Source organism: Euprymna scolopes, chromosome 46 (assembly GCF_053919585.1).
Source record: "Euprymna scolopes isolate OS-2025 chromosome 46, ASM5391958v1, whole genome shotgun sequence".
Classification (NCBI taxonomy): Eukaryota; Metazoa; Mollusca; class Cephalopoda; order Sepiida; family Sepiolidae; genus Euprymna; species Euprymna scolopes.
The window spans coordinates 206,755,211-206,777,038 of NC_136527.1; the positions used below are offsets into that span (position 1 = coordinate 206,755,211).

A 21,828-nucleotide genomic window follows, 5' to 3' on the forward strand; every position below is an offset into this window, starting at 1 on the left:
TATATTTTGTTACGTGGTTCATTACTTCACATTTTATTTTGTTCGTTTTTCTGTTAAGACGATAATACACTTTCTAAACATTGTTTCATTTTTCTGTTTAATAAATAGTTATACAATATATATATATATTAAAGCTGATAATTCGCAACATTCATGATTTGACGGTGTAAAACGAAAATACTACGGTCTGTATTCTGCATATATTGAAGAAAAATATGGTATCTTAACAGAAATTAATGGCACCGTAGTATGAACAATGAATTCAGAAATATATTATATGGAATACGGCAGTAATTCGAGGTGTACAAAAAAAGTATATTGTGAATTTTTAATCCGGAAAAATTCTATTTTGAAAACATAGATTTAATAAGTGAGCGGTTAAAGAAAAACACTACGGGGGGAGAAAATTAAACAAAACATTAACTTTTGGCCCCTTTTCCTAGTTTCTTGGCAATTTGCATCGTGCAGGCATGTTCGTAATTTTGGAAAAAGGAGGAGGTAACAAATGTTGGGTTTGTATTACTGTACACATAGATTCGAAAAAGTTGTCAAAAAACAAATATATAACAAATAAATGTTATCAAAGGCAAGATAAGTTATTTTTCTACCTAACTGGATATATTTTTCATGTTTTTATTTAATGTAACATGTTTATTCAGCTCGAAAAGCATACAGTGTTTACCGATGTATTGGAAAATTCAAGATGGCGGCCGATTCTCTCTTAACACGGTAAGTTCGGGAAAAGGTGTTATAAATAATAAACTAGACAAAATACTATTAAAAACCACCGAATATATGTCAAGTTATGTCACGGTAACATATATTGAGCGAATTTATAACAGTATTTTGTCTAGTTTATTATTTATAATACCTTTTCCCAAACTTACCCTCTCCGAGAGAGAGTCGGCCGCCATTTTGAATTTTCCAATACATTGGTAAACACTGCATGTTTTTCGAGCTGAATAAACATGTTACACTGAATAAAAACACAAAAAATATATCCAGTTAGGTAGAAAAGTAACTTATCTTGCCTTTGATAACATTTATTTGTTATATATTTGTTTTTTGACAACTTTTTCGAATCTGTGTACAGTAATACAAACCCTAATTGTTTGTTAATACAGAACAACTATTTTCGCCATCTATAGTTGACCACAGGTGAAGTGATATTGAATAACATTGAAATAAATTATCGTATTTTTAGCAAAATGCGCAGTTATTAATTTTTTTTTTTTGTATCGATTCGTCAAAGTATTTCATGCTTAATAGCATATTAGCAATATTTGGCCACTAAAAAAAATGAATTTATTTAAAGGTTTTTCGTAAAATTACTGAAAATATCGTTCTGCTAATCTGAAAGATAATAATTACTATAAACATATTTCAAACCTTATTTCAAATTATTTACGGTAAATATTATCTTACGTTACAACAGAACACCGACCTCTAATTTGGTTTTTAGGGGTATTCGAGGTCGCTGACAACGAATCTGATAATCAAACACGCCGCAAATTTACCGTTTGCATGGTATGAACCCCTAGACCTTGGGACTATTTTGTGTCATTTCACCGCCTTTGGTAGTGTTTTTCTTACATGATACGGTCGCGTGCGAACAGGCGTAGTGGGGTGTCGTATCACATCGCGTAGGAATCTTTCAAATAAGAAAGTTTTAAAAAAAAAAGTGTTTTTTAATTTATCAAAAAATAAAGTTTTCACCGGCGGTTTGCCCCAAAAAACAAAAAACGGTAAACTTGGGCGGGTTTGATTATCAGATTCGTTGTCAGCGACCTCGAATACCCCTAAAAAACAGATTAGGTCGGTGTTCTTTTTTCGCATAAGGTAACATTTACCTTATTTACATTAAAAGAAAAAACAATCCAAAAAAGGATGGACGTTTGTACAGGGTGACCCCCCCCAAAAAAAAAAACGGGCCCCAACTCTAATTAGGCCCCGTTTCTTAGTGTTTTGTCCGAATGAAATGAAACTTTGGTCATAACTAGTTCAAAACATCATATCAAAACGCTAGGGTCTTTGGCCCTTTTTTTTTCTCTCTGTTGACTGTAAAATGCTCAGAAAAACAATTGAATGTCCTGGTTTTTTTTTGGGGGGGGGGGACCCTGTATATACTGTTACCAAAAAAAAAAAAATAATAATAATTTAATAATCCTCACTAAAATATAGTACGCTCCGTATTCTGCATATACTGAAGGAATATTTTTTTTTTATTATTGAAATTAATGAGGCCGTCGTACGAAAAAAAAACCCAATTAATTCATGAATATATTATATGAAATACGGCATTACTATGCGGTATAACAAAAGTATATTTATGAATTTTTTAATCTTGAAAAATTATGTTTATAAAAACATTTAAAAATGATTTTACTGTTATATAAATTACAAACATTACGAAACAATTTGTTCAATTGTAAATCGAAATAATAGCGTTATTAAGAAACCCAATCAGAAGAGGAAGGGGGGCATTTCGAACTTGAACTAACAATAAATACTATAAATTTGAATTTAACCTGAAACTCCTATCTAAAAAAAACACACACAGTTCGTAAACTGCAGATGTTCCAACAGAGAAGTTATTTTATTTTATTTTTTTTCTGACAATACACGGTAAAAATTTAATATAATTTGAAAATCCTAACTAAAAATAGTACGGTCGGTATTCTGTATATGTGAAGAAATTTTTACAGAAATTAATGGCGGCGTCGTATGAAAAACAAATTCAGAAATATATTAAATGGTATGCGGTATTACCATTAGGTGTTAAAATAAATGTGTATTATGATTTTTTTAATCATGAAAAATGCTTTGAGAAAACATAGATTTAATATTTTTACCCTTAAAGAAAAACACTACGAAACAATAAATTGAAATAATTTTATTATTAAAAACCAATCGGAAACAACACTTGTACTTTCATCTAACAATACCACAAATTTGAATTTAATCTGAAACTTTCATCTAAAAAAAATAACACGGTTCATAAACTGCAGAAGTTCCAACGGAATAGTTTTTTTTTTTTTTATCAGCAATATATGGAAGTTGTACGTCATCTGTAATGTTTTATTTTCGTCCGCTTAATGTTTTTCAACAGATTATTATCGAATGGTCACTAATGTACCAGATTATCCAAAATAATTTTTTTTAAAAGAAATAACATTTTTAAAGGGTACTACTGCTCCGTTTCTAATTCAACATTCTAACAAATCGATGCCCCATTTAGGGCAGTATTGCACTTTACGCCCGGCCAAGTCGAAAGTAAGTTCGACAACTCTAGAAGTGTCATATTAGTATTTTACACCGACAAATATACGAAAAAATATTTAAATATTTTAAAAATATTTTATATATTGCAAGTTTTACGCTTTCGTACGGCAAAGTTTCACGGTTTTAATATCTTTAAATTATTATCTATTAAAAGTGTAGGGCACTTTGTTTAATTTTCAAAGTTGTTTTATTTTCGGAAGTCTTGCAGTTACGCCCGGCAAATTCGAAAGTAAGCCCGACAACTTTAGAAGTATCACATCTGTATTTACACCGTCAAATCACGATATTATGAATTATTAAAGTTTTAAAACATAAAATAAAAACATATATTTAATAAAAAAAATATTTAAAAAATTATTTAAATATTTTTTTTATTTTCTTTTATTACGCACAGCAAAGTTTCACGTTTTTTAAAAAAATAATTTCTTAAATTTAATTTGAGGATAAAACTCTCAATTACGGATATTACAAATTATTAAAGTTTTATCACGATATTACGAACTATTAATGTTTTGAAATATTTAAAAAAATATTTATATATTTTAAAATATTTTAAAAATATTTTATTTCAAGTTTTACGCTTTACACACGACAGTTTCATTTTTTTGTATTATATTTTTTTTCTGTTAAGACAATAATACGCTTTCTAAAAATTGTTTCTTTTTTCTGTGGAATAAATAGTAATAAATATATACACCATTAGGTGTTAAAAAAAAAGATGTATATTAGTATTATTTTTTTATGCCGAAAAATGCTTTGAGAAAACATAGATTTAATAATCGTTAAAGAAAAACACTACGAAACAATATGTTTAAATTGAAATAAGGTTATTATTTAAAAAAAAAAAAAAACACCCAGAAACAACAGGTGTACTTTAATCTAACAAGAAATAATATAAATTTTCATTTAATCTGAAACTCTTATCTAGAAAAATAACACTGTTCGTAAACTGCAGAAGTTCCAACGGAATAGTTTTTTTTTTCATCTGCAATATATGAAAGTTGTACGTCCTCTGTAATGTTTTATTTTCGTCTGCTTAATGTTTTTCAACAGATTATTATCGAATGGTCATTAATGTACCAGATTATCCAAAATGTTTTTTTTTTAAAGAAATAATTAACATTTTTAAGGGGTGCTCCGTTTCTAATTCAACATTCCAACAAATCGATGCCCATTTAGAGCAGTCTTGCACTTTACGCCCGGCGAAGTCGAAAGTAAGTTCGACAACTCTAGAAGAGTCATATTAGTATTTTACACCGACAAATCATATTACGAAAACATATTTTAACAAATATTTTATTTATTTCAATTTTTACGCTTTCGTTTATTACGCACGGCAAAGTTTCACAGTTTTAATATTTTTAAATCATTATTTATTAAAAGTGTAAAGCACTTTGTTTAATTTTCAAAGTTGTTTTATTTTCGGAGGTCTTGCAGTTAAGCCCGGCAAATTCGAAAGTAAGCCCGACAACTTTAGAAGTATCACATCTGAATTTACACCGTCAAATCACGATATTATGAATTATTAGAGTTTTAAAACATAAAATTAAAAAATAATATTTAATAAAAAAATATTTAAAAAATGATTTCAATATTTTATTATTTTCTTTTATTACGCACAGCAAAATTTCACGGATTTTAAAAAAATTATTTTTTTTTTAAATTTAATTTGCGGATAAAATTCTCAAATACGGATATTACAAATTATTAAAGTCTTATCACGATCTTACGAATTATTAATGTTTTCAAATATTTAAAAAAATATTTAGATAATTTAAAATATTTAAAAAATATTTTATTCCAAGTTTAACGCTTTACACACCAGGTTTCAGTTTTTTTTTGTATTATATTTTGTTGTAAGACAATAAAACACTTTCTAAAAAGTGTATATTTTTTCTGTTAAATAAATAATTATAAATATATAAAAATGTCTATTTTGTTCGTTTATTTAGGTGTCAGAAATTTCGTGAAAAAATTGAATAATTCGACCCCCTGTCTTTCCAAACTTATAACTACTCGAAATATGTAATTTAAACCCTATTTTTTTTTCAATAAAAGGAGCAAGGACCAAGGTTGCATAAAAAAAAACAACAAGAAAATAACGTGATTTAAAAAAAAAAAAAAGTTTTAAACTTCGGATGTATAGGTAAATTCCTAAAACACTTCTCTTTTTGTTTTTGAATGTGAATATATTATTTATTGATCTTTTATCTTCAATTTGTGATATATAAAACTTTGGTGAGTAAATAAATTATGCACTTTGTAATGGACATTTCAAAATGGGGGGGCGTGAATTAATTGGACCCCCCGTATTTCCAAGCTTATAACTACTCGAAATATATAATTCAACCCCCCCATTTTTTTTTAATTAAACGAGCAAGTACCAAGGTTTCATTAAAAAAAAAAAAAAAAAAAAAAAAAAAAAAAAGTGTCTAAAAAAAAAAAAAAGGTTTTTAAACTTCGGACTTTATAGATAAATTTCTGAACACTTTTTTTGTTTAAAATTTGAATATATTATTTATTGATTTTTTAATCTTCAATTTGTGATATATAAAACTTTGGTGTGTAAATTATTTACATTTTAATAGACATTTCAAAATAGGGGAAGTCGTGAATTAAAAGAAAACGTTTGTCTAAAATATTATATTATGTTTATTGGAAAGAGCATAAAATTTCACATTGACCCTGAATATATCGTAAAAATAGAATCAATAGAAAAATTTTGATAGATTTTTAAAGTTTAAAAATTGAAAAATACTGAACTCGTAAAATTCAATTAATTTCATTACTGTTTTTAAAAAAATAAGAAAAATATTTCTATTACTTTTTATACAAGTTTAATAGTTTATTTTGGAAATATAATCCATAAAGAAAATAACCAACCCACTTTTAAAAGAGAAATTATGAGTTTTTTTATATTTTATTCGCAGTTTCGTGTTAGGGGTGTCAAAAATGCCCCGAAAATTCTGATACACCTGGTTTCTTCCAATTTGTTCGATATAATTTTCTTAACAAAATAACACATGATGTGACGGTGTAAATACTGTGACTGTTCTAGAGTTGTCGAACTTACTTTCGACTTTGCTGGGCTTAACTGCAAGGTGCAACAGTGCAACACTGCAACACTGTCTCATTTTCTTATATAAATTTATATGTTGTTACGTGGTTCATTACTTCAGATTTTATTTATTTATTTATTCTGTTAATGCAATAATACATTTTCTAAAAATTGTTTCATTTTTCTCCTAAATAAATAATAATAAATATATATTTAAAAATGTATATTTTGTTTGTTTACTTTATTTTAATATTTTATTTGAAGTTTTATGCTTTACACACGACAGTTTCAGTTTTTTGTATTATATTTTGTTCTGTTAAGACAATAATACACTTTCTAAAATTGTTTCTTTTGTCTTAAATAAATGGTTATAAATATATCAAAAATGTATATTTTGTTCGTTTACTTTATTTAATCAAGTGACGATGTAAAATATTGATATAACCCTTCTAGAGTTGTCGAAATTACTTTCGACTTTGCAAAGGTGAAAACGGAACGAAATTTTTATTTTCATTCCGTTTTTAAAACAACCCCAAAATTTCGACAGACTGCCTCATTTTGGAAGCATCGGCTTTTTTTTTTTTTTTTTTTTTTTTTGAAAGCCAAACAGCTTTTTTAGAAAGTCTATATTTGCGAAAATTAGCCGAAAAAAGTCGATGCTTCCAAAAATAGAGTATCGATTTACGAAGACTTAATATTAGAAACGAAGCACTTTTTTTTTTTTTTTTTTTTTTTTTTTAAGTTAAATAATGAAATGTGTGTATGTGTGTGTGCATGCATGTGTTTTTTTTAAATTTCATTTATTTATTTATTTATTGATAATCTGGTTGATTAGTGAGATTTCATTAATAATCCGATTAAAAAAATAAAAAAATAAAAAATTACAGTGGCTGGCGGGGTACCGCTTTGATACGTTCGCCACATATATACATTTGGACATCGAAATATTGAATTGTCAGTGAAACCAATCGTTTCTATTTTCTTTTCACGTCGCAATAATAAATATATTTAAAATTCCAGCAAACGAGTAGTTTCCAAGATATGAAGAATTTTACGTAAATTGAGCACCCACACGTTGACACTCCTCCAACAAAAATTCGGCAAATGTGTATTTCAGCGGCGTAAATTCAAGTTTTACACTAATGGTGGCCATAAAGTGGGTGATCATTATACGTTAAATTATTATAGAAAACTGATCCCTCACTTTCTTTAAACAACATTTCTTTATATCATGGAAACTATTCGTTTGCTGGAATTTTAAACGTTATTTTCGTTTTCAACATCCTCAAAAAATTATAAATGTCTTAATTGTCCAAGTTTTTTTTCTATAGCGTGGAAAGTTGATTGTCTGCCCCTTACTTATCTTATATTCCAAACATTCCCAATAGGTGTCGCTAGCAGTGTATCATTCAAAAACAAAATGGCATGAAGTTTTTCTTCGATAAAATGTCTTATAATATTTTATTTTCTTAAATAAGTAAAAAAAAAAAAAACTACTTGATCGATTTACGTGATTTTTGGAATATGACATCTTCATGCAGTGACATAAAGATTTTTTTTCAGATTTTTATAGAAAAAAAAAAGATGAATTGTGGACCATTTATAGACTTGCACCAACTATATTTTTTAAAAATCCCGAAAAACAATGTAAAAACATTAATTATTAATGAAAACAAATTTCGAAGATAATTAGCGAAAATGAAGTTGTGCTAAGATTTTCAAAGCTTTCAGAAAATAACTTCTTCTTACGATTCGAACTCTTCGTTTTTTTTATTTAGCAAATCTCAATTCTCGTTAATTGTATTCGGAACGTATTTTTATTTATATTTAATTGCATCGTTTTTCGTAATTTTTGGATATGCCCATAAGTGTTACATGGTAATTAATAGTATACCATTGGTTTTATTTGAAAGTTTCTATAATGCAGAGTACACATTTTTGGGTGCACAAACTTAAAAAAAATATATTTGCCAGCTATTGTTAATGACAAATTTCAATTTAGCATTCATATCTCTGGCATAAAAAAATATTTTGTCCAGAATTCCCCTACATTAAAAACAAACACCAATGCGTGTTTAGATTAGTGATCTTTTAAACAAACGCATTTGAAAAGAAAACAGAATTACGTACTTACCTGCCGTGTCAAAATTATTATAAATTAAAAAAAATACTAAAAAATATCCAGTAAAATGATACTAGTGGAATAGAAAGTAAAATTTGTCGAAAACTTTTGGGTTTTTTAAAAACGGAATGAAAATTAATATTTCGTTCCGTTTTAATCTTTTCTTTTTTTTTTTCAAATCGCGCTATTCTCACATTTTACTTAAAAAATGGTTGAAAAACAAAATATACTTTCCCAGTAAGGAAGTTTAAATTTCTTAAAACATGCCTTCTACCTCTCATTCATAAAGGAAAAGCTCCAATAGTTTCTCCCCCAGAACTGCAAGACTTTGGAACTCCCTTCCGGGATTCTGGTTTCCCAACTGTACTGCTATGCAGAAGTTCAAGTGTAATACGAACAAAAATCTTGCTATTCCTTTCTCTTCCTAATACCCCTGCAACTTATGTCCCCGATAATAACCCCCTATTCAATGTGGCACTGTGCTTTGTTTGGGGTGAAAATTGGTTAAAAAAAATAAAGATATTAATCGTAGTTATGATTGTATAAATATAAAAGATACTCATCATAGCTATGATTGTATCAATAGAAAGTATATTAATCATAGTTATGAATGTATCAATATAACATATTCATGTAGTTATGATTGTATCAATATAATATATTCCTCATAGTTATGATTGTATCAATATAATATATTCATCATAGTTATGATTGTATCAATATAATATATTCATCATAGTTATGATTGTATCAATATAAGATATTCATATTAGTTATAATTGTATCAATAGAAGATATTCATATTAGTTATAATTGTATCAATAGAAGATATTCATATTAGTTATAATTGTATCAATAGAAGATATTCATATTAGTTATAATTGTATCAATCTAAAAGATATTCATCATAGTTATGATTGTATCAATCTAAAAGATATTCATCATAGTTATTATTCTATCAATATAAAAGATGTTCAGCATAGTTATGATTGTATCAATATAAGATATTCATCATAGTTATGATTGTATCAATATAAAAGATATTCATCATAGTTATGATTGTGTCAGCATAAATGTGAAATCTCTAAATAATTTTCATAAAGAGTCAAACAAATTCCATAACGATAAAAAATATTTTATTACAAAAATCACTTAAAATAATATTGGCAATAAATGAATTAAATTAATGTTTTCTTTGCAGATGTTCCTGCTTGAACGCTTCTGTTGAATCTGAATTAGTATGTGAATTTTCCTCTTCTTAAAAAATACATCTAGTGCAACATATGAGCCACACAAAAGAAAACTCTTATTTTTGTACAATGTGTGCATCGATTTTTTCTCATAAATAAAATCTAATGCGACATATGACAAAGCTGAGGATTCGTGTGAAATGTTTTATTCTGATGAATCAAATTCAGTAAAACATAAGGATTGTTGTTAAATTGTTTGTACTCGATTACCAAATCAAGAGAGGAACGAAATCTAGCTATGCATATGAGTAGTGCCACTGAGGAAAAGTCGTATTCTTGGGAACAAGGGGAGCATGCCTGTCCTGAGAAACAAAATCTACCGATCCATATGAGTACTCACACTGAGGAAAAGCCATCTCCTTGGGAACAATGGAAGTATTCACGTTCTGAGAAACCAAATCCAGGGAGGCATATAAGAACTCACACTGGAGAAAAGCCATATTCTTGTGGACAATGTCATTATTCATTTTCAAATAAATCAAACCTAAATAAACATATGAGAACTCACACTGGAGAAAAGCAATATTCTTGTGAACAATGTCAATATTCATGTTCAACTCAATCACGTCTAATGATACACATAAGAACTCACACTGGAGAAAAGCCATATTCTTGTGGACAATGTCAATATTCAGGTTCAACTCAATCTGATCTAGAAATACACATAAGAACTCACACTGGAGAAAAGCCATATTCTTGTGGACAGTGTCACTATCCATGTTCAAATAAATCAAACCTAAATAAACATATGAGGACTCACACTGGAGTAAAACCATATTCTTGTGGACTATGTGGTTATTCAGGTTCACAGAAACACCACCTTACAAATCACATGAGATTACACATTAGGGGAAACCCATATTCTTGTGAAAAATGTGTATTTTCATGTTTTACTAAACAAGATCTAACAAAACATATGAGACACCATAAAATGTGAAACTAAGATTCATGTGAACAATGTTAATATTAAAGTTCTCGTAAACAAAATCTGGCTACACACTTCAGAACTCACACTTGATAATCTTGTAAGATCAGCTATTAATCAAAAACAAATAAATGCTTACTGGAAATAACTTAAATGCTAACTTAACATTAATAAAAAACAAATAAATGCTTACTGGAAATAACTTAAATGCATCGCCCTTGGATGTCTTCAGGCTCTCTTTATTCTGGGAGGCTGCAATGCAAATAAAATTAACATGAAAGAATACAAACAAATGCTGCACTCAAGATAAAGGACAGAAATGAGACGATTTCAGATAAAATTCCATCAGTTGTAGCAACAAAGAATAGAGAATTAAGAACCCATAAAACCCATGGATTTTTTACCAAAATAAAGTTTTTTTGCTATCAATACTCCAAATTTGTAGCAAATAAAATAAAATCCTGGCTGAGAAAATTAAAGAAAAGAAAGCGATGTCACTGCAAAGAAAAATATTTCACTTGTTCGACCACAAAATAACTGTCAGCGACGAAGGTCTCTTTGTTTTTAATTAAAACACAAATATCATTTCTCATAAGTAAAAAAGAGAATCACAATTGGCTTCATTCAACAATGCATCAGAAACACATGTTAAACTTTGTTGATTCATTTGAACAGTTTTGACCATGACATCTCATCACTTACAGCCATGATTTTATTTGTGAATTGACTCCCTTATACGTTCCTTATCATCAACAGTTAATTATGTAAAAATATAAGAAAGAACCCAGTTGTCAAATGTCAAACTACAAAAATTACAAGGAAGAAATAAAGAGTTACTGCTGCTATTCAGTTGTAACATACAACACCTTCAATCTGGAGCTTAACCAGATATCTCCCCTATACGTCACTTATCATCAACAGCTAATAACGTAAAACTCTGAAACCGTCACTCGTTTCCATCAATGGCAAAGGCTCACTTTAACTTTTTCGTTATTATCACACCGTCACTCACTGGTTCTTTCTCGTTACTATCAATGGCAAACCTACTGGATAATAACCTTAGAAATGCGGAAGCAGATGTTCAATAAGTGCAGAGTATGGAAATGTAGAGAAGAGCTCAGTTGTCAAATGTCAAACTACGAGAATTACAACGACCGAAATAAAGAGTTACTGCTGCTATTCAACATTGTAACATACAACACCCTGTGTCTGGAGATTAACCAGATATCTTAAGCTTCATAACTCTAAATTAGGAGTCTCTCAATTGCAATAAAAACGGCTGTCCTGAGCACAAAACAAGACGACATGTTGAAAACGGAAGCTCTAGAATCGACCGACTTTTTTCAGAAAAATTGTTACAGATAAAACAATTTATCGCCTCTTACAGTGCTGAGACTGCTGGAGAACATAACGTGCAGCTCATTATCTTCTTGTATAAAATAAGAGACTCAATTCCCCCCTCTGGACAACAAGAGATGGCACATAAAAACTTACTATGTTTACGTCCTTAGCCATTACGTTACCTTGGTGACCTTTGGCAGGACCCCTTCACTATATACCTAACGACTGCAATTACATACACATTATTTCGTTATATTAAAAAATTACATTTAGTCCGAGGAGAGCCATGACCCTCATCGTTCTAATTTAAAGAGGAAGTAGATAAAATTTCACCCTCACTTTACCGACTACTTTTACGACACCATTTTACACCAAGCACTTTTATACTTTTACATAATTTTCCTGGGTATTAACCGTCATTAATTGACTGCACATTTCTTACACGTACGCACAGTCCTACCTCTTTAATCTGACAAAAATGATTTCTGCCTGTTAAATATCCGTCGCCACTGATTGGATGAGATCTATTAATTCTACAATTCCGACATTCGGTTATACCACCAAATAAACGAACACTCATTCTATTAAAACGCTGCCATGTTTTAAAGATATTTTTCCAATGAACTAAAAGAAAATGTTTTACAAATAAATTCTTTTTTCAATGACTTTTTAAAAAATATTTTTTCAATGAAGTAAAAACAAAATGTTTTACAAATGAATCCATTTCTTTTTTTACTTTTAAAGATATTTTTTCAATGAATAAAAAAATATTTCACAAATAAATCTTTTTTGCATTGTTTTTTTTTAAAGATATTTTTCAATTAACTAAAAACGATATATTTCGGAAATAAAACAAACAAATTATTAAAACACTTATTTGTAAATTCCTAAGAAAATCTTTTTTTAAAGAAGTAATTTTTCCTATACATCGGTCGGGCGGTGTTCTTGTTTTTTTGTGCACTTTTGAAATTTTTTTTTAAAATGCCCGATCTATGGGTCAGTGAAATACAACTCCTCCGGATTTTCTTAATACAAACGTATTTAACCACATTTTTATATATTTATTTTGATTATTTTGATTACTGGTTTCAGCTTCGACCAATCAAATAATAATGAAATGTTCAGTCTTAAATAATATGTTGAATTTCATGTTTTCATATATTTTAGTTTTTAATGAATTCGACACACAAAAGGGACGAAATAACGATTACACCGTGTTGCGTTGATCTAAATTATTTGTTGATTTTTTTCTTTAATTAATTGCACGTTTAAATTGTGATTTTCATATTATATTTGTTATTCTTTTATATTTTCATATATTTTATTTCTTAATGAATTTAATGCACACGAAACAAAAGTTGTATCAATTTACGAAAGAAGTCAAAACAAACAAAACGAATTTTTTTTCTGTTTTTAACACAAAAGAAAACAGGAATTCATCCCGATTTTTTTCCATTTTGTATTGAATTCTGGAGTGAACGGTAAGTATTTTTTTTACGTATGAAATAAATCCCATTAAACTTAAAAAATAAATCAATTAAACAACTTTTAGACATTAAAATAATTTTATTTTTATTGCAATACAATAAACAATATTGATTCAACCATGCTTTATAACAAACATGAAAAAAAAATGAATCGTGTCAAAAAACGAAAATAATATATATATATATATATATATATATATATATATATATATATATATATATATATATATAATTTTTAATGATAAAAATAATTTGCCCAATCATGAAAAGTGTGATATATCCAAATTGATGAAAGTAAGAAAGTGAAAGGAGGAGTGTTGTCATGTTTTGGCACTTTTCAGTGTTTTTACCTAAATGCACGACGGGCGGCCATCTTGCTTGCCAAATTGTAGTGATTACGTTGGATAAAGAATGTCTTCAAATATGAATAAGTACTCGTTTGCGCAAGAAATAAATGCGATATTCGTTCTCGGCGTACCGAAAACTGGTAAAAGTCGACAATTCAAGGGTGAATGCGATTGGTCCGTAAATTAAAAACAATACTGTTTTATAGTAATAATTATACCATAGCGAATTAGGGACTGCCAAACGACTGTGAAGATTGGACCTCATGTTTCCGTGACGTCAAATTTGTGTTAACTATACGAACTATGGAAAAACAGAAGCGAATTAATGATTTTTTAAAACCTTTGTTTATCTTCTTCAAACTGCAATTAATAATTAATCTTTGTTATAATTTTGTTAGGTTTTAAGATTTACACAGTTTAACGATTAATAATATTATAAACATTTGTATATTAAATATGAAATACGGTTTTACTGAATGTTCATTTGGTTACCTACGGGGTTCCATATTTTCCTCGGTAAAAAGAGACTAGAAAATATGAGAGGGGGGGCTATAAAATGCTTAATATTTGTGCAACAATATTTTCAATTTTTTTTTTAATCTGGCGATAAAATAGCTGACAAGAGTCAGGTTTACATTAAAACTTAATATTTTAAAAAATATATTTAAGCATAATTAAAAATATATGTTGTAACGAAACATTTTGAAATAATGGAATTTTAATCGTTTTAATCTTTTTAAAAATAATTAATTTTTAAGAAGTTTCTTTTTCTTGGCAATTCAACTTATATTATATATATTATAACTGATATTATGGTATATATTAACTCGAAAACCCCCTATTTAAAAAAACAAACATAATATTAAATTTATATAATTTTTTTAATTGAAACTTCAAGGTAATTTTTTGTTCAATATGTGTATTTAAATGTTTAAAAAAATAAATACGTTTTACTTATTTGAACTCTTATGATTCATAAAAAATAGAAATTTCGATAGATTTAAATATAATTTGTTAAAATTTCGAAAAAAAAATAAATATAGGGGGGCACGCACTAAAAAAAGCATTTTCCCTCATATATCTTACGGAAACTGCATTTTATATGTAATTTCATTCTAAAATGGATAAGTATCGAAAATTTCACGAAAATTTGACAATCAGTTGATTGTTGCTAGATTTATTTAAAGACGGGTATGGTTTCAGGTTCAAAATGCTTACTACACGGGAATGTTATTTTAAAGCGCCAATTATGTAAACACGATTTTCGTCTCGCAATTTCATTATTTTTGTACGATGAAAAAAAAAGTTTCTAATTATTTATTATTAGTTTATTGTGTCCTTCTTCTTTTAAATGGTAAAAAAGTTATATTAATAATATTAATTTATAATAAAGTTACATCGTGGTGAATTTTGGTAGTGCCTAGTGATATCAAGTATGGTAAAAAAAATGATATTTTATATTAAATAAATTATAAAGAAAATCTGTTTCGCAGGCAATTAAATACACTTGCTATGGTATAATTACAATAAATCCTGGGCAATTTTATAAACAAAAAAGAAGCAAATGTATGCGATGATGGATTTTGACATATGGAAAATTGGCCTTGTGTCTGACTAACTCTGCCCTCGTGGGTATGCAAGTAAATGAGGACATTAGTTTTAATTATTTATCTCTAACCCCATACCCCCCTTCTCCCGGGCAACGACGTTGAAAACAAGGGGAAATTCTGTATTCTGGAGCAGAAGTTTAAAAGAAAAACAACTTATGAATTATATGGGCGTACTTATAGTTTAAATGAGCAAAGAAAACTAGCGTAAATATGAATAATCACCCTTGAAAATTCCTTTTAAATTACCAATTGATAAGGTTTTCGGGGGCTAAAAACGAAAATGACGTTTGAAATTACGGCAAATGAGTTGTTTCCAAGATATGCAGAAATGTTAGTTTTAAAAAAAAGTGGGGTATCACTTTTCTATAATAATGTAACGTAAAATGAGCACCCACTTTGTGATTACCACATGATGAGAGGTGGATGACAAAGGAAGAAATAAACAAATGCGGATGAAAAAAATCGAACAAAAAAAACGAGGGGTTGAGAAATGGGTGGAATGGAGAATAGTTGTAAGAGAATTAGAATAAATGAGGGATTTGGGAGTGAGTGGAAGGAAGAGTAGTCTCGAGGAAGAGAGAATGAGATTAGGAGAGAGGCAGAATTAAAAAAGAGAGAGAGGAAGGATAAAGATAGAATGAAAAAAGATATATTAGGTAAATGAGGGAGAGAGAAAGGAGAGAGAAAGAAGGGGTGAACGCGAATGTGATGGAGCAATAGAAAGCAACAGAGGAAGACAAAGATTTCGGAAAAAAAAGAAAGCAACAGATGGAGCGCGGTAGAGAGTAAGGATAGAGAGAGAGGGGGGGAGAGAGTGAGAGAGAAGGGATATATATTATATTATTAGTAGTATTGTTTAAACAAAACCAAGATGTGTCAACCAAAGAGTGCTCAATGTTTAGACAGAGCAATATGACTATGGGGTGTATACATATATATATATATATATATATATATATATATATATATATATATATATATATATATATAGAGAGAGAGAGAGAAAATAGGGGTAAAATCTTTTAGGTGAAATTATCTATACCAGCATTAATAACATCTAATGCCATTTTATCTCAGCATTTGTTCAATTTTACTTTAAGAACTTTAATATTGTTACAAGAAGTAAAGAAGGATTCACTCTCCATGATTGACCACAAAGAATAATCAAGAACGTTAAGATCACGTGATGATGAAGGGCATTCTTGTTTGCCGATCCAGGACTAAAGTTGTCTGTGTTACTTGAGCGGTTTCGCACCATCTTGCAATCAGCAAATACAGAATTATACCATCGGGTTAATGCACATTGAAAAATGTCCTCAATGTAACGTTCTTTGTTAAGAACAAGAAAAAATAGTCTATTGGCATTTTTAAAAAAATGATGGAGATTCCCCTCTTTCAGAAATGACTGCTCAGACCATCACTGATGATTTCTTCATTTTGAAAATCTTTTCTGCATTATCACCACCAACAAACACCAAGGACTTTTTCATTTTGATGCTTGTGGGATGTTGAAGTGAGAATAACTTTTCATCTGTGAAGATGATGTTATTGAGCGTGCCTTGTAATATAATAAGGTTTAACAAGAGTCGATTTCTGATGAGTTTCTTTGCAATTGTGGCTGCAGAGAGAACTGTCGCTTTTGGAGCTTATAAGATGACATTAATAGGTCACTTCGACATATCCTCCACATCGTCCTTGGTGATGTTTGTGCTTTGTTCGCCATTTGTCTCATAGATTTTTTTGGATTTCGCCTGATTTTTCCCTAAGTTTTTTTTTATAAGTTTAGGTGTTCCTAAGTTGTTGGGACGTTGTCTATCTTTGATCAACGAAGTTTCCAGGTGATTAGTAATCGTCCTTTTTATAAGCATTTTGTTGATTTTGAGTTTTGTTTTACCCAACTTGAATATTTCTTGTGCCGTACGTAATTCTCATGTTGCTCTATGGTTAATCTTCTCTCCAATTCAACAGACATTGTTTAAAAATTAACATCATTTGTTTCTAAAAAAAATTAGAAATCATACATTACATTATCATATAATGACAATTAAATATTAAATTTATTTTAATATTATCATAATAAATAGTTCAGAAATTTTGTAACATGGCTTATGTCCACACTGTATATCGAAAGAAGACACTTTCTGTAGCTGTAGGCGACAGCTAGACGAATTCCTCACGATTAAACGTTGATTACATTTACATGCAAATTAGATGCAATCAGAACGTTGGAATTGAAGTGGATAATAAACTGGTCGAGAGAAATGGCGTATTTCTTGGTATTACAGAGATTAAGGGTGATTAAGCGGAGGGAGTACAGACCTACGAGTGAGAGGTACTTGGAAGAAGTAGGGAAGGATTTCTGATTTTGATTGTATTATCGGGGTGAGCGCGTACGCAGACCCCACACTTAGAAATAGCACGTCCGAGTCGTCCACATTTGGGACGATCGCAAAGGTCAACCCAACCGCAGTGCAATGGATGAGCCTCGCTCTGGGGGAACGACCGTAATGATCACCGTTACCCCAACGTCAGGTAAGTATTATATTTAGCCCTTCGTCCCCGGCCTTGGCATTATCTACTGCCAAGGCCTCATTTGGGGTACGAAGAAGCTTAGGCACAAAGGCCAGTAAGGGGGAGTGGGGAAAAAAGGGGTCTTTTCTAGTCCTTAGCTAGACTTGCGTAAGATAGCAAGTACTTTATTATAAAACCTATACTAGAGTTTCTATCACGCACTGTTTCGCCTAACATTCTTACCCGGACCTACTTAAAATAACAGCTCCCCAGCTTACGGGATGGCAGGCGACATTCACGCTGTGATAAAAGAAGAACATATAACATTATATACAAGAAATTAAAAGGAAAAATATCTACAAACTAAAGAGTTTTAATTTTTTTTTTTTTTTTTTTTTTTTTTTTTTTGTAATGGGGGTGAGATGATGGGGAGGGGGGCAAGCTAAAATACACCCAAAAAGAAAGAAAAAGAAAACAAATTAACAAAATGCCTATGGGGGCGGGTTAGTAAGGGGACCCTCCCTACCTAACGGCTGGTCTGTCAAATGAAACGCCCACTGTCTTCCGGTCCTATCCCCCCGGGGGGAAAGGGTGAAAGCAAGCAGGTCGTTCCCTAAAGGGGAGTGGAGGAACTAGGGACATGTATGGAAAATAAATTAGGGTCGGGGATAATAGGGATGGATGGCGTCTTCCAAGATAATGTACGTAATGGGCAAAATAGGCCTGGGACAAAATAAAACAAGTGGACTATTGGGCATCTTTGGAAGCTCTCCTAGTGCCAATCTATCAAAAAATAAAAAGCTATGGGAACAGGATCCACACGCATACTACCCTAATCTAGGCCCTATAAAAAGCACGAGCTATCCACTCTTGGTGGTTACTGCCTATCTAGCCTTAAAACTACCCAATATTATAAGGTAAACCTTATATTACTTGTCTTGATTGGGCTGGGTTCCGAGAAAAAAGAAACCTCAGCACCCTAGGACCAATACCACTAGGGTGGAAACACGAACTTAAATCTAGCGCCTCGTCGGATGCACAAACTAGTGTTGTGCACCCATCTCCTATCAAAGTCGATGTGGGGCAATCTCCTCCAATCACATCTGATTTTCGTTTTAAGTTGATGCTTAAAACGAACAACCAGATCGTGATCGGAAACAGACTGCCCCCTATAGACAATGTCCAGACGTGAAACCCACGTCACTAACCTAGCCACCGCTAGGATCGCTAGAAACCCCAACCGTTTCTCCCTGTCAAACGGCGGATCCACATTATCGACTACGTACGCTAAATCAAGTGGCACCGACTGCTCGGGGTCGATGCGAGCCGTTACCCCCTCGACATACTCCCAGAGACTCCGCACCCCGCTGCAAAGAAAGAACGCGTGTTCTCTCGTTTCCTCCTCTTCTTCATCATTGCAGCGTGGGCACGGGGGATAGTAATAATCCCTATCATGATCGTCCCTGGCTAGTTTGCCGAAGAGTGGCAGCGCGTCTCGGACCAGCCTCCACGTAAGCGAAAATTCAGCATTGTTAATATAGCTACTGGCAGGCGCCCAACTCCACAGCGAGAGAACTTCCCCCCTCGACAGATGTAGCCGCTCCACCAGCGGGTCTTTTGCAGTCCCCTCCACTACATCCCTATATAGCAACCACCTAGGCCGTGCAAGGTCACTGGACCCCGGCAATGCCCTAAGGGCGGCTCGGCATTCGGTCAGGAAACACCTTTCCCCCGCCGGTCTTCTACGACCTTCAGCGGCAGGGTTGGATATGAGCCGTGGGAAAGCTTGCTCCACGACTGGTACCCAGGGCGTTTCCTCCATCAGTGTCCGACTCAGGAATGCCAATCTTTCTGCGTGCTTGTGACTAAGCAGATCAGGCATCCCCAAGCCTCCCTCGCTAAGCTTCTGTGTACAGACCTGTCTACGGACATACGGCTTTCCTCCTACCCAAAGAAGTTTGAATAGGAGTTGCTCTAAAGCCTTACAGCGGTCCGCAGGCAGGGGAAGAACAGATAAACGGTAAAGGATCAGCGGAAACACGTATGTAGCACATGCCTCCGCACGACCCTTCAAGGACAATTTCCTCCGAATCCAAGTCCCTACTGACGACTCGACCTTAGTCTGTACTTCCGACCAATTCTTGTCCAGCTGGAGGTCCGGCCCGAACCACACACCGAGGATCTTTACTGGGCCATCTGTCCAGCCGAACGCACCTGGAAGCGAGTTTACCCCGGTCCAGGCGCCCAACCGCAGGCCAACGGACTTGCTGCGATTGATCACGGCCCCTGTGACAACTTCATACTCAGCGATCGCCTCTATCACCGCTTTAATGTCGGTTCGTCGTGCGACGAACACGGTGACGTCATCGGCGTACGCGGACACCCTGGCAACTTTGCCGCCAGGCAGAGCTATGCCGCGTAGGACTGGTCTCGCCGCCTCGTCCCTTAATTTGCGAAGGAAGGGCTCCAACGCCAGGACATAAAGCAGAGGCGACAGCGGACAACCCTGCCGCACCGACCGGGAGACCCCAAAGGACTCCGACAACCTACCATTAACTTGCACCACCACCGCGGGATCACGATACAGGGCGGAGATCCACTTGCGGAAGTCCGGACCAAAGCCGGCGGTTTCCACAACAGCCCTCAGGAACCCATGGTCCACCCTGTCGAACGCCTTGGACTGATCTAAATTGATCAGCGCGGCTTCTGTGTCGTCTTCTACCCCCTCTAAGATCGTGCGAATCAAGTGCAGATTGTTTTGAATCGATCGATCCTTCACAGCGTAGTTCTGATCCGGTTCGACCAAGTCGCCGATAACAGCCTGCAGTCGATTCGCAAGAACGCGGGACAAAATCTTGAAGTCTGCGTTAAGCAGAGTGATGGGCCTATAGTCATCTAGATTCCCCCCTCCATGTTGGTTCCCCTTCTTCAGAAGCGTGACCACTCCTTTGGTTACCTGCCTCGGGATCGAGTCCTGGGCAAACCAGTGGTTAAACACGCCCGTCAGAAGGGGCACAAACATGGGCGACAGCCTCAAGAACAGTTCGTAAGGTAAACCATCGAGCCCCGGAGATTTGTTGCGGCCAACCTGCTTCAACGCAGTAATGACCTCACGCTCCGTAACCATCCCCTCGCAGCTAGCCGCTCGGGCCGCAGTAAGGCGGGGCGAGCCAGCTAAATAGCTGCCAAACTCCTGGCCGCGGAGTCTGGGTAGTTTGGTGAAGCGCTCCTCCAAATGTTGCCGAAACCCATTGCAGATCTCCCGTGTCGACACGAGAGGACGCCCTCCCAGGTTATTCACCTCCCGAATGTACCCGTCCGAGCCACGTCTTAGGGCAGCCTTACGCTCAACAGCGTCAACGTTCACGGCTTCGTTGGAAACTCTTTCTAACCTAGCCCTAATTAACTGACCTTCATATCGCTCGCTAGCCAAGCGATTGAGGTCCCCCTTAACTAGAGCTAGTTCTAGGGAATCCCCCCCTGCCACCGCCCGGGTCAATCTATCCTCTAAGTGCCTTTTGGTCCGAGCCCTAGTTAACGCGAGGCGTTGGCTGTATTGGACACAAAAACGCCTAATGGTAGCCTTAAGGTTAACCCACCATCTACTCCCGGTAACCGCCCCCACTAACTCCCTCTGAATTAGTAATGTCAGCTGCTCCTGGAAGTCGACCGACTCCAATAAGGAGGCGTTCATCTTCCAGTAGCCTGCCAACCTAGGCCTATTACCTAATTTCAAACGGGCCAAAACAAGTTTGTGGTCCGAATGACCTAACCAGTGGAACGTGGGACAAGATAGGAAATCTGTGTCGCCCCTTCTAATTAACATCCTGTCCAAGTATGAACTTGTAAAGGCGGCCGAACTAGATTGCCACGTCCACATCTCCCTCCCGGGGTG

The 21,828-nt window shown here is 33.1% G+C and overlaps 1 non-coding gene across 1 annotated transcript; it reads right to left on the reverse strand.

The window, feature by feature from the left end:
- Window positions 1-17,799: 17,799 nt before the first annotated feature.
- LOC145271549 (U1 spliceosomal RNA) lies at window positions 17,800-17,962 on the reverse strand. Its single transcript, XR_013865959.1, has one exon. It is a non-coding gene; the product is annotated as a U1 spliceosomal RNA (small nuclear RNA).
- Window positions 17,963-21,828: the final 3,866 nt, after the last annotated feature.